We start from the raw sequence: 11,775 nt of genomic DNA, 5'->3' as shown, positions 1-11,775 counted from the left end.
CAAAACAAGCCTTAACTCAACCCTACATGGAAGGCGGGGGGGGGGAGTGGAGAGAAGATAGGTGCAACAGTTGGGTCTGTGCTTGTTTTCAAGGTGTGAACAGCTGGCCACTGTGTCCAAGAGGCTCACGGTACATTTTTCCTCCAATGTCCTGACGCTGTGCTTGAAGAGATTCGATGCTTTCTCTGGCAGATTAGCCAGGTATGTATACAAGTGCACAGCAACATTGTCAGCTTGGAAGGAGATCGTTCCCAAAGGAGAATCCTATTTTGGAGGTCCTTAATGTCTGCCCATGATGGCTATCGGATGAAGCTGTCTACGAAAAATCAGTGCAATAGCTCTGCCTTGCTCTTTGCCTTATGGTAAGAGGAAAGTTCCAATGTGAAGGTAAGCACTTACTGTGGGCGTAAAAAGCTGGCTTGGCTGAGAACAGTTTTCTGCCACTTCAGGGATGAAGTGGCAACAGCTGTTTTTGATGAAGCCAGAAGATCTATTTCTATACCTCTAGCCTGTGTTTGGTGACAAGGTCTTCTCAGGCTGCTTCCTAATGACTCTCAGGATAACTTTGGAGTCTTCTTGGCCTCTCTTTAGCTTGTGCCATATCCACAACATACGGACCTTGGCGCACATGTGTCTCAAGCGGCTGGAGAACCTCTCCTCTATTCCTTGCATGCCATCCTGGTACATGTAGGTCCCAGCTGTCAGACAGGACACTACTACTGCTCTGTAAAGGTAAAAGTCAGCTTTGTGATTCCCGTTGGTGGATTGTGTCCTTCAGTGGTGTCCTGTCTGTGTTGTTCTTTTAAAACCCCTGCAGTTCATCTGAAGACAGCATTGCCTTTCTTTGCAGGCCAGCGATGCACGTTGGTACAAGATGAACGATGCCTCTGTGGTTCTCTGTGACATCAAGATGGCCCTCTGCCAGCGTGCATATTTACTCTTCTATGCCAAGTAGGAACAAGTGTGAAAGGGTGTTCAAGCATGCACTCCCTCTCCTGTTACTGATCTTGGGGTTGCTGTTCTCCTCCGGTGGGTTTTGCTTTCTGTCCTAGGGGAGAATGACTCTGTCCAGTTGAGTTCTGTCTGTTCTGCGCTTCGCCAGGTCCTTTCCTCTCCCTCCTTGTCTGGCACTAAACTGTGGTGCTTGTGTAAACTGCTCTCTGCGACTGGCTAGCTGCAAGAAGAGGCAAAAAGTTGCTCCAGGAGGCTCTAAAGACGAGTTACTGCTCTGAAAGGAACAGATATGGCTGGAAGACCATGATCTTGCTTTCACCTTCCTTGGGGGGGGGAGGGAAGGGGGGGGGAACGACACCCCAGGGAGCCCTCAGCACCCATGGCCCCAACCCCATAGATTCTCCACCCCCCAACCCATAGGGACCTCCCCCACCCCGTAACCCCCTACAGCCCCATAGGCACCACCACCCCCCCAAGGTAACTTGGGGGGGCCTCCAGCCAGTCCCCCCAGTGCCAGGCCAGCACCTCCTGGATGGTGCCCACTGAGCTCAGCACCAGCAGGTCTGGCGTGGGAGGGCGGGGCTGGGGGGACACACAAATGCAGAGGGGGAGAAGGTTTGGGAGTCCTGTGGGGTTTTGGGGTCCCCAAGCGGTATTCCTGGGGGGTTTGGGGGCAGTCAAGGTGAGGGGGAGTTTTGGAGTTTACGGTCCAGGCTTGGGGGGAGGCAGGGATCCATAGGGGGTCCTGGGGGGGGTGTGTGTGTATATAGCTTCCAGGAGAGATCTTTAGGGCCTGGAGGGGGAGAGGGTGGTGGGATCCATGGGGTCTGGGGGAATCTGTAGGGGCTGGGTTTGGTGAAAGGAGGGAACTATAAGGTGTGTGTGTGGGGGGGAGGAATCTACAGGGTCCAGGGGGAAAGAGAGTGGTCTGCAGGGTCTGGGGGATCAGTACAGACATGGGGAGGGATAAGTCTATTGAGTCAGGGTCTATAGGGGAAAGGGGGGAAAGGGAGGGACCCAGAGGGTCTGGGAGTGACCTATAGGGTTTGAGAGTGTCTATAGGATACAGTAAAGAGGGATCCATAGGGTCCCATGGGATCTACAGGACTGGGAGGGAATGGGGAATTTATAGGGTTCAGGGGGATCTATAGGACTAGAGGGAACAGAGGGATCTATAGGATCCAGAGGGGGTCTCTAGGGTCGGGGGGGGGGGGGGGGGGGGGGGTGTGTCAGGGAAGGGTGTACAGGGGCTGAGGGCGGTCTGTAGGGCCGAGGGTCAGGGAAGGGTACATGGGGTCTGGGGGGTCTATAGGGTCTGGTTGCAGCACCGGGGGGGGTGGCGGGCTTGGGGCAGGGCATAGCGAGGCCACGCCCACTGCACTGTCCAGGGTGGGGCTGGACGGGACCCAGGCATCCGGAGGGGGACACCCAGGGCAGGTCCCCTGAGCTCCCCCCCCCGCCTCCACATGGCCCTGGTCGATCTCTTCATCAGAGGCACCGAGACCATGGCTGCAGCCCGGCCCTGGGCTGTCGCCCCCTGACCCGCCCTACCTCCCCCCTCCCTGACCTCACAGCCCCCCCCAGCGTGACATCACACCCCAGACCCCCCCAAACCTGGCTCAGATTCACACCTCCCACCGCACCGCCCTCCTGCTGACGGTGCGGCCGACCACCCGCCCACCTTCCGACCAATAGGTGCCCACCCAGCCGCCTCTCGATGGTGCCGCAGCGGCAGGGACAGGGGGTGGGAGGGGGGAGAGAAGCTGCAGGGCTCATTAGCATAAATTTGCATCGCCCCTCCCCCAGCCGCAGGGCACCACGGGGGACCCAGGCACGCAGCTCACCCTTTATTGGCCAGGGGAGGGGGGGCCAGGGTTCCGCCCCAGTTGCTCCCAGTATGATCCCAGTTGCCAGCACTGTAGTTCCAGTCGCTCCCAGTATGATCCCAGCTGCATGCAGCATGGACCCAATTACTCCCACCATGATCCCAGTTGCACCCCAGCATAGTCCCAGTCACTCCCAGTTGCCCCCCGTATGGTCCCACTTACCCTCATAATTCCAGTTGCTCCCAGTATATCCCAGTTGCCCCCAGCATGCTCCTAGTCACTCCCAGTATGATTCCAGTTGCTGTCAGTATATCCCAAATGCCCCCAACATGATCCCAGTTCCTCCCAGCATGGTCCCAGTCACTCCCAGTTGCTCCCAGTGTGATTCCAGTTGCTCCTACTCACTTCCAGTCACCCCCAGTGTGGTCCCAGTTGCTCCCTGTATGATCCCAGTCTCAGCCAGCATGATCCCAGTTGCCCTCCGTGTGATCCCAGTTACTCGCAGTACGATCCCAGTTGCTGCCACTGTGCTCCTAGATGCTCCCAGTATGATCCCAGTTGCCCTCAGTGTGGTCCCACTTGCTCCCAGTATGATCCCAGTTGCCTGCAGCGTGGTACCAGTTGGTCCCAGTTCCAGCCAGTGTGATCCCAGTCGCTCCCAGTTGCCCTCAGCATGGTCCCAGTTGCTCACAGTATGATCCCAGTCGCCGCCAGCATGCTCCTAGTCACTCCCAGTATGATCCCAGTTGCCCTCAGTGTGGTCCCACCTGCTCCCAGCATGATCCCAGTTGCCCTCAGCATGATTCCAGTAGCTCCCCGTTGCTCCAGCATTGTCCCAGTTACACCCCAACATAAACCCAGTTGCCCCCTAACATTGTCCCAGCATGGTCCCATTTGCCACCAGCATGCTCCTAGTCACTCCCAGTATGATCCCAGTTACTCCCTTTCTGCTCCCAGTTACTCCTAGTCACATCCAGTCATCCTCACTGTGGTCCTACTTGCTCCCAGTATGATCCCAGTTGCCCGCAGGGTGGCCGCAGTGGTTCCCAGTATGATCCCAGTTGCTCTTAGTCACTCCCAATATAAACCCAGTTGCTCCCAGTTGCCCCCAGCATGGGCCCAATTCCTCCCACAGTGATCCCAGTTACACCCCAGCATAGTCCCAGTTACTCCCAGTTCCCCCAGTATGATCACAGTTACCCTCAACATAGTTCCAGTTGCTCCCAGTATATCCCAGTGTCCCCCAGTATGATCCAAGTTGCCCTCAGCATAGTTTGTTACACCTAGTATATCCCAATCGGACCCAATGTGCTCCTAGACACTCCCACTTGCCCCAACATGATCCCAGTTCCTCCCAGTGTGGTTCCAGTCACTCCCAGTTGCTCTCAGCATGAACCCAGTTGCTCGCAGCTGCTTCCAGTCATCCCCAGGGTGGTCCCAGTTGCTCCCAGTATGATCCCAGTTGCCCCTAGCATGATCCCATTATCTCCCAGTTGTCCCACCATGGTCCCAGTTGCACCCTAACATAGTCCCAATCATTTCCAGTGTGGTCCCAGTTGCCCCAGCATGGTCACAGTTGCCCCCAGGGTGGTCCCAGTCGTACCCAGTATGATCCCAGATGTTTCCAGAGTGGTCCCAGTGGTCCCCAAAAGGAAGAGGAGGGAACAGGGGGTAGGGAGACCCCTAAAAATTTTTTTGGGGGGGGACCTACCTGTCTGCACTAGGGAGGTGATGCCAATCAGCCGCGCTGTGCTCCTTTTGCATAGAGATATACAGGAGTGCCACCACCAATGCTGCCACAGACCCCCCTCCAAAACCCCACAGAGGGGTCTCACCTGCTGCCCCCTCGCCAGCCAGGGGAGAGCTGTGGTGGGAGAAAATGGGGGGTGAGTATGGGCGGGGAAGAGATGGGGGGACTGAACAAGGAGGGTGGGGGGAACGGGGGGATCACCTGAGAGCAGTGCAGCTCCCCGTTCTCCCACCGCAGCGCCTCCAGCACCCTGCTGGAGTGGGGCTGTGATGTGGGGCAGACCCTCCCACGATGGCGGCCAGGAGAAGTGGTGGTGACACACACACTCCCAAGATGGCGGCCGGGAGAAGTGGGGGGGACAGACAGACACTCCCAAGATGGCGGCCGGGAGAAGTGGTGGGGGGACAGACACTCCCAAGATGGCGGCCAGGATGGTGGAGGGACAGACCTTCCCAAGATGGCGGCCAGGAGGGTGGACCCCTCCCAAGACGGCAGCCTTTAAGGGAGAAGGATGTCACCTATTGCAGGTATCCAGGATGTGGTGGGCAGCTTCCTTGTGAGAGGCCAGCAGAAGGTCGGACTGCACCCGCTGGAAACACCAGACCTGTGGGGCGGAGTTTGTGGGGCTGGCCCCATGGCTGGTGTCAGGTGGGCTGCCCTCCATCCTCCTCCTCCTCCTTGCCTGGGACTTGTGGATCAAATGCTTGAGGGCCATGTCAGCTGGGCTCTTGAAGAAGAGCTTCTCCTGCAGGCACACCTGTGGGGAGGAAAGGAGATGGCCACCAGTGATGGAAGATGAGGAAGGTTCACAATGGTGACCAGGGACAAAGGAGGAGAAGGGTTCAAAATGGCAGCCAGCACAGGGCAGCAACTCACCTTGTCAGAGATGGGGAGGTAGCAGCAGTTGGCGGTGCAGACAGGGCACGGACCTGCGTCAGAAAACAGACACGAGCACCCCTCCAAAATGGCGGTTGTAATCGACAGGGAACCAAGTTGTTCCCTGACATTGTGTAATTTGTCTTGAATTAAAAGAAGACAATAAGGCTTTACATACCAATCAGGAAGGGGGAAGACACACATTGTGATTGAACAAATGCTTTGTGTAAATAGCAAGGCTTGCTTAAATGTTGCGTAAAGGTCACAAGAAAAGGGCAACGGCTATAACTTACTAGATAAGGAGGGAAAAAGACAACAACTATAACTTAAGAGATAAGGAGGGAAAAGACAACAGCTATAATTTACCAGATAAGGGGATTAACTCTACCAGGACTGCACTTCTCCACATCAAAAGACATTCTACATCAAAAGAAACTCCCCCTTGAGAAGATTGACCGAATCCGCCCAATAACAAACCTACATGAGTGAAGAAAGAAGAAGCATGACAAGGCGGACATTTACAAGAAAGGGGTGCATGAACTCTATAAAAGGAATGTAACTATCACAGAAAGTTGCAAGCCGTTGGTGGAGCGCAGACTCCCTGGCCGCCCAGCGCTGCTTGCTTGCTATTCTCAATACATATATGAATTTTATATAGAATTGGCTCTGTAGATTTATAACAGCAGTTATGAGGGAAAAAAGGTTTGCAAGATGGGAGAGTGGACTATTTGGTGAGGTGGAAGGTGGGGGGGGGCCTCCCTTCCACCATTTTATGGATATAAGGTGAGGGGGATCCCTCTTTCCGCCATTTTAGGGGTTCAAGGTGAGGGGGAAGTAGGGGTGTGCCCCTCCATTTTGTAGTGGTGAAGGGGCTCCTACCTGCGCCCCTGCACACTGTGTGGAGGACATGGCCGCACCTGGTGACGGCAAAGCAGACTCCCTCTTGGCATAAGCAGCGGTTGTACTGGAACCAGTCCATGCTGGGGCGGTCAGCCGCCTGCTAGGGTGTCCGTGTCCCCGTCCCCCCCTTCTGTGGCGGCACCAGGACCCCTGCGCGTCTCAGTCTGTTAGGAAACGGAAAGGGGAATGGCCGTTAAAAAGGGCGGGAAGCCTGAGGAGAGGAAAGGACCGTTAAAAAGGGCGGGAAGATTGAGGGGGCGGGGTGACCGCGGAAGGGGGCGTGGCCACGGACGAAAGGGGTGGAGCCATGGTTAAAATGGGCGGGAGGATGAGGGGGCGTGGCAGCCGCGGAAGGGGGCAGGAGGTGGGCGGATCCAGAGCGGAAAGGGGCGGGGGCGGGGGCGTGGCCGGGCGCGGGGGCGGGGGGCGGGGCCCCCTGGGGCTGCTGGGGGGGCACAGCGAGTCCCGGGGGGGCTGCAGGGCCAGCGTGTGCTGGGGGGGTGATGCACCCCAAAACACCCGCCAGTGTCTGACCCCAAAGCCCCAGGCACCCCCAAAATACCCAGGGACACCCCAAACCCCATAGGACCCCTCCCCAAATCCCTCCCTCCAACTCCTCAGGATCCTGGGGGTTTTGGGGGTCCCACCAAAGGGTTTAGGGTTGGTTCTTGGGGGCTTTGAGGATCCCATCAAGAGCTTTTGTGGGTCTGGGGGGGATTTTGGTTCCCACCAAGGAGTTTTGGAGGTCCTGGAAGGGTTTGGGGATCCCACTGGGGGAGTTTGGGATCCCCACAGAGGCTTTGGGGGCCTGCGGGGACTTTCTGGGGTCCTACCAGGGGCTTTTGGGGTCCTGGAGAGCTTTTGGGGTCTCACCATAGTGTTTTGGCGGTCCTGGGTGTGTTTTGCGGTCCCCCCCGGTTTTGGGGTGCTGACCAGGGCACAATGGACACGGCACAGCTCCTGCAGCCGCTCCTCCACCACCGTGTTGGTCAGGAAGGTCACCACCGCCAGCGTCACCTCCCTGCCTGCCCAGCGGCACCAGTGCACCCAGTATGGACCAGTCTTCTTCCAGCCTCCCCTCCACTCCATCCCAGTGCCCCCCAGTCCCATCCCAGTGCCTCCCAGTCCATCCTAGTGCTCCCCAGTGACCCAGAGGGTGATGGGGTAGGGGGCTGAGCGGGGTCACGGCGGTCTAGGGGTGCCAAAGGGGTGGAGGGGTCAGGGGGCGGCAGGGGTTGGGGGTCACGGTGGGTCCCAGGGGTCAGGGAGTGTCATGACCCGGGCTGCAGAGACCAGGGAGTCGCGCCGAGTTCGGAATTCCTGCGGGCAGGATCTGGGTGAAGCCGGCGGCCGAGGGTCGGCGAAACGCTTTCTTCCCGGCAGCAGCACCCTGAGCTCGGGAGGCAGAAACGTCGGCGGCGGGGTTTCTCCCGACAGGAGTCGGCAGGACCCGCGTCACCCGAGGTCACCGTGTCCCCCGATTCCAGGGAGGAAAGAAGGCGAGGGTCACCGGGTTCTGTGCATCAGCGGGGAATGGGAGCAGTTGGAATCACGCTGGGGGCAACTGGGATCATGCTGGGAGCAACTGGGGGTGATTGGAATCACACTGGGAGGAGCTGCGATCATGTTGAGGGCCACTGGGAGTGTCTAGGAGCACACTGGAGGCATTGGGGATATACTGGGAGCAATTGGGACTACGCTGAGGGAAACTAGGATCGTACTGGGAGTGACTGGTTGGTGCGTCCGGAGCCTTCAGGAAGCGGGTGGCTGGGCGCGGGGGGGTCCCTCTGGGGAGCCGCTTCTCCCTCCCTGCGGGTGTCAGCCTTCCCGGATCTCCGGCCACACTGGCAGCAATTCGGCTCAAGCTGGGGACAGCTGGGATGACCTTGTGAGTGACTGAGGGGGACTAGGAGCAACTGGGAGCAGGCTGGGATCAACAGGAAAACTGCTGGGAGTGACTGGAACCACACTGGGGGAAACTGGGATCATGCAGGGAGCAACTGGGGGCAACTGGAATGACGTTGGGAGTGACATTGGGAGTGACCAGGACCAACTGGGAACATGCTGGGAGCAACTGGGATCATACTGGGAGCAACTGGGAGTGACTGGAACCACAGTGGGAAGAATTGGGATCACGGTGGGAGCAAGTGGGAGCAACTGGAATGACGTTGGGAGTGACATTGGGAGGGACTAGGAGCAAATGGGAATATGATTGGAGCAACTGGGAGTAACTGGAAACACACTGGGAGGAAGTGGGATCATGTTGGGGGCAACTGAGGGCAACTGGAATGACATTGGGAGTGACTGAAAGTGAGTAGGAGCAACTGAGAGCAAACTGGGAGCAACTGGGATCATGCTGGGAGCAACTGGGAGTAACTGGAACCACACTGGGAGGATCTGGGATCATGTTGGGGGTAACTGGGGCAATTGGAATGAAGTTGGGAGTGACTGGGCTTGACTAGGAGCAACTGGGAGCAGACTGGGAGCAACTGGGATCATGCTGGGAGCAAGTGGGAGTGACTGGTACCACACTGGGAGGAACTGGGATCATGTTGTGGGGAACTGAGGGCAACTGGGATGATGTTGGGAGTGACTAGGATCAACTGGGATCATGCTGGGAGCAATTGGGATCATGCTGGCAGCAAGTTGGAGTGACTGGAACCGCTCTGGGAGGAACTGGGATCATGATGGAGGCAATTGGGTGCAACTGGAATGACTTTGGGACTGACATTGGGATTGACTAGGAGGAACTGGGAACATGCTGGGAGCAACTGGGATCATGCTGGTAGCACTGAAAGTGACTGGAACCACTCTGGGAGGAACTGGGATCATGATGGAGGCAAGTGTGGGCAATTGTAATGACTTTAGGAGTAACTAGGAGCAACCATGATCATGCTGGGAGGAACTGGGAGTGACTGGAACCACACTGGGAGGAAGTGGGATCATCTTGGGGGCAACTGAGGACAACTGGATTGAAGTTGGGAGTGGCTGGAAGTGACTAGGAGCAACTGAGAGCAGACTGGGAGCAACTGGGATCATTCTGAGAGCAACTGGGAGTGGTTGGAACCACACTGGGAGGAAGTGGGATCATGTTGGGGGGAACTGGGGGCAACTAGAATGATGTTGGGAGTGATGTTGGGAGTGACTAGGAAGAAATTGGAACATGATTGTAGCAACTGGGATAATGCTGGGAGCAACTGGGAGTGACTGGAACCACACTGGGAGGAACTGGGATCATGTTGGGGGGAACTGGGAGCAACTAGGATGATGTTGGGGGTGGCTAGGAGGAACTGGGATCATGCTAGGAGGAATTCGGATCATGCTGGCAGCAACTGGGAGTGACAGGAACCTCTAGGGAGGAACTGGGATCATGATGGAGGCAATTGTGGGCAACTGGGATGACGTTGGGAGTGACATTGGGAATGACTAGGATCAAATGGGAACATGACTGGAGCAACTAGGATCATGCTGGGAGCAACTGGGAGTGACTGGAACCACACTGGGAGGAACTGGAATCATGATGGGGGCAAGTGGGGGCAATTGGAATGATGTTAGGAGTTACTAGGAGCAACCAGGAGCATCCTGGGAGGAACTGGGAGTGACCGGAAGCACACTGGGAGGAACCGGGATCATGTTGGTGGCAACTGGGGGCAATTGGAATGATGTTGGAAGTGACATTGGGAGTGACTAGAAGAAACTGGGAACGTGCTGGGATGAACTGGGAGTAACTGGAACCACACTGGGAGGATCTGGGATCATGTTGGGGGCAACTGGGGCAATTGGAATGAAGTTGGGAGTGACTCAACGTGACTAGAAGGAACTGGGAATAGACTGGGAGCAACTGGGATTATGCTGTGAGCAAGTGGGAGCGACTGGAACCACACCAGGAGGAACTGGGATCATGATGGGGGCAAGTGGGGGCAATTGGAATGACGTTAGGAGTAACTACGAGCAACCAGGAGCATGCTGGGAGCAACTGGGAGTGACTTGAACCACACTGGGAGGAACTGGGATCATGTTGGTGGCACCTGGGCACAATTGCAGTGATGTTGGAAGTGACATTCGGAGTGACTAGGAGCAACTAGGAACTTGCTGGGATCAACTGGGAGTAACTGGAACCACACTGGGAGGATCTGAGATCATGTTGGGGGCAAGTGGGGCAAATGAACGAAGTTGGGAGTGACTGAAAGTGAGTAGGAGCAACTGGGAACAGACTGGGAGCAACTGGGATCATGCTGGGAGCAACTGGGAGTGACTGGAACCACACTGGGAGGATGTGGGATCATGTTGGGGGTAACTGGGGCAATTGGAATGAAGTTGGGAGTGACATTGGGAGGGACTAGGAGCAAATGGGAATATGATTGGAGCAACTGGGAGTAACTGGAAACACACTGGGTGGAATTGGAATCATGTTGGGGGCAACTGAGGGCAACTGGAATGAAGTTGGGAGTGACTGGAAGTGAGTAGGAGCAACTGAGAGCAGACTGGGAGTAATTGGGATCATGCTGGGAGCAACTGGCAGTGACTGGAACCACTCTGGGAGGAACTGGGATCATGATGGAGGCAATTGGGGGCAACTGGAATGACGTTAGGAATGACATTGGGAGTGACTAGGAGGAATTGGGATCATGCTGGGATCAAATGGGAACATGACTGGAGCAACTGGGAGTGACTGGAACCACATTGGGAAAATCTGGATGCATGTTGGGGGCAACTGGGACAATTGGAATGAAGTTGGGAGTGACTCAAAGTGACTAGGTGCAACTGGGAGCAGACTGGGAGCAATTGGGATCATGCTGGGGTCAAGTGGGAGTGACTGGTACCACCCTGGGAGGAAGTGGGAGTATGTTGAGGGCAACTGGAATGATGTTGGAGTGAGTAGGATCAACTGGGATCATGCTGGGAGCAACTGTGAGTGACTGGAACCACCCTGGCAGGAACTGGGATCATGCTGGGAGCAACTGGGAGCAACTGGGATGACGTTGGGAGTGACATTGGGAGGACTAGGAGCAAATGCGAACATGATTGGATCAACTGGGATCATGCTGGGAGTGACTGGAACCACACTGGGAGGGACTGGGATCATGTTGGGGGGAACTCGGGGCAACTGGGATGACATTGGCAGTGACATTGAAAGTGACTAGGAGGAAATGGGAACATGACTGGAGCAACTGGGATCATGCTGGGAGCAACTGGGAGTGACTGGAACCACACTGGGAGGAACTGGGATCATGATGGGGGCAAGAGGGGCCATTGGAATGACGTTAGGAGTAACTAGGAGCAACTGGGATCATGCTGGGAGGAACTGGGAGTGACTGGAACCACACTGGGAAGAAATGGGATCATGTTGTGGGAAATAGGGTGCAACTGGGATGACGTTGCGAGTGACATTGGAGTGACTAGGATCAAATGGGAACATGATTGGTGCAACTAAGATCATGCTGGGAGCAACTGGGAGTGACTAGAACC

Source organism: Accipiter gentilis, unplaced genomic scaffold, assembly GCF_929443795.1.
Source record: "Accipiter gentilis unplaced genomic scaffold, bAccGen1.1, whole genome shotgun sequence".
Lineage (NCBI taxonomy): Eukaryota > Metazoa > Chordata > Aves > Accipitriformes > Accipitridae > Astur > Astur gentilis.
The sequence above is the reverse complement of the archived record's forward strand: the minus strand, read 5'-3'. Positions refer to the sequence as shown.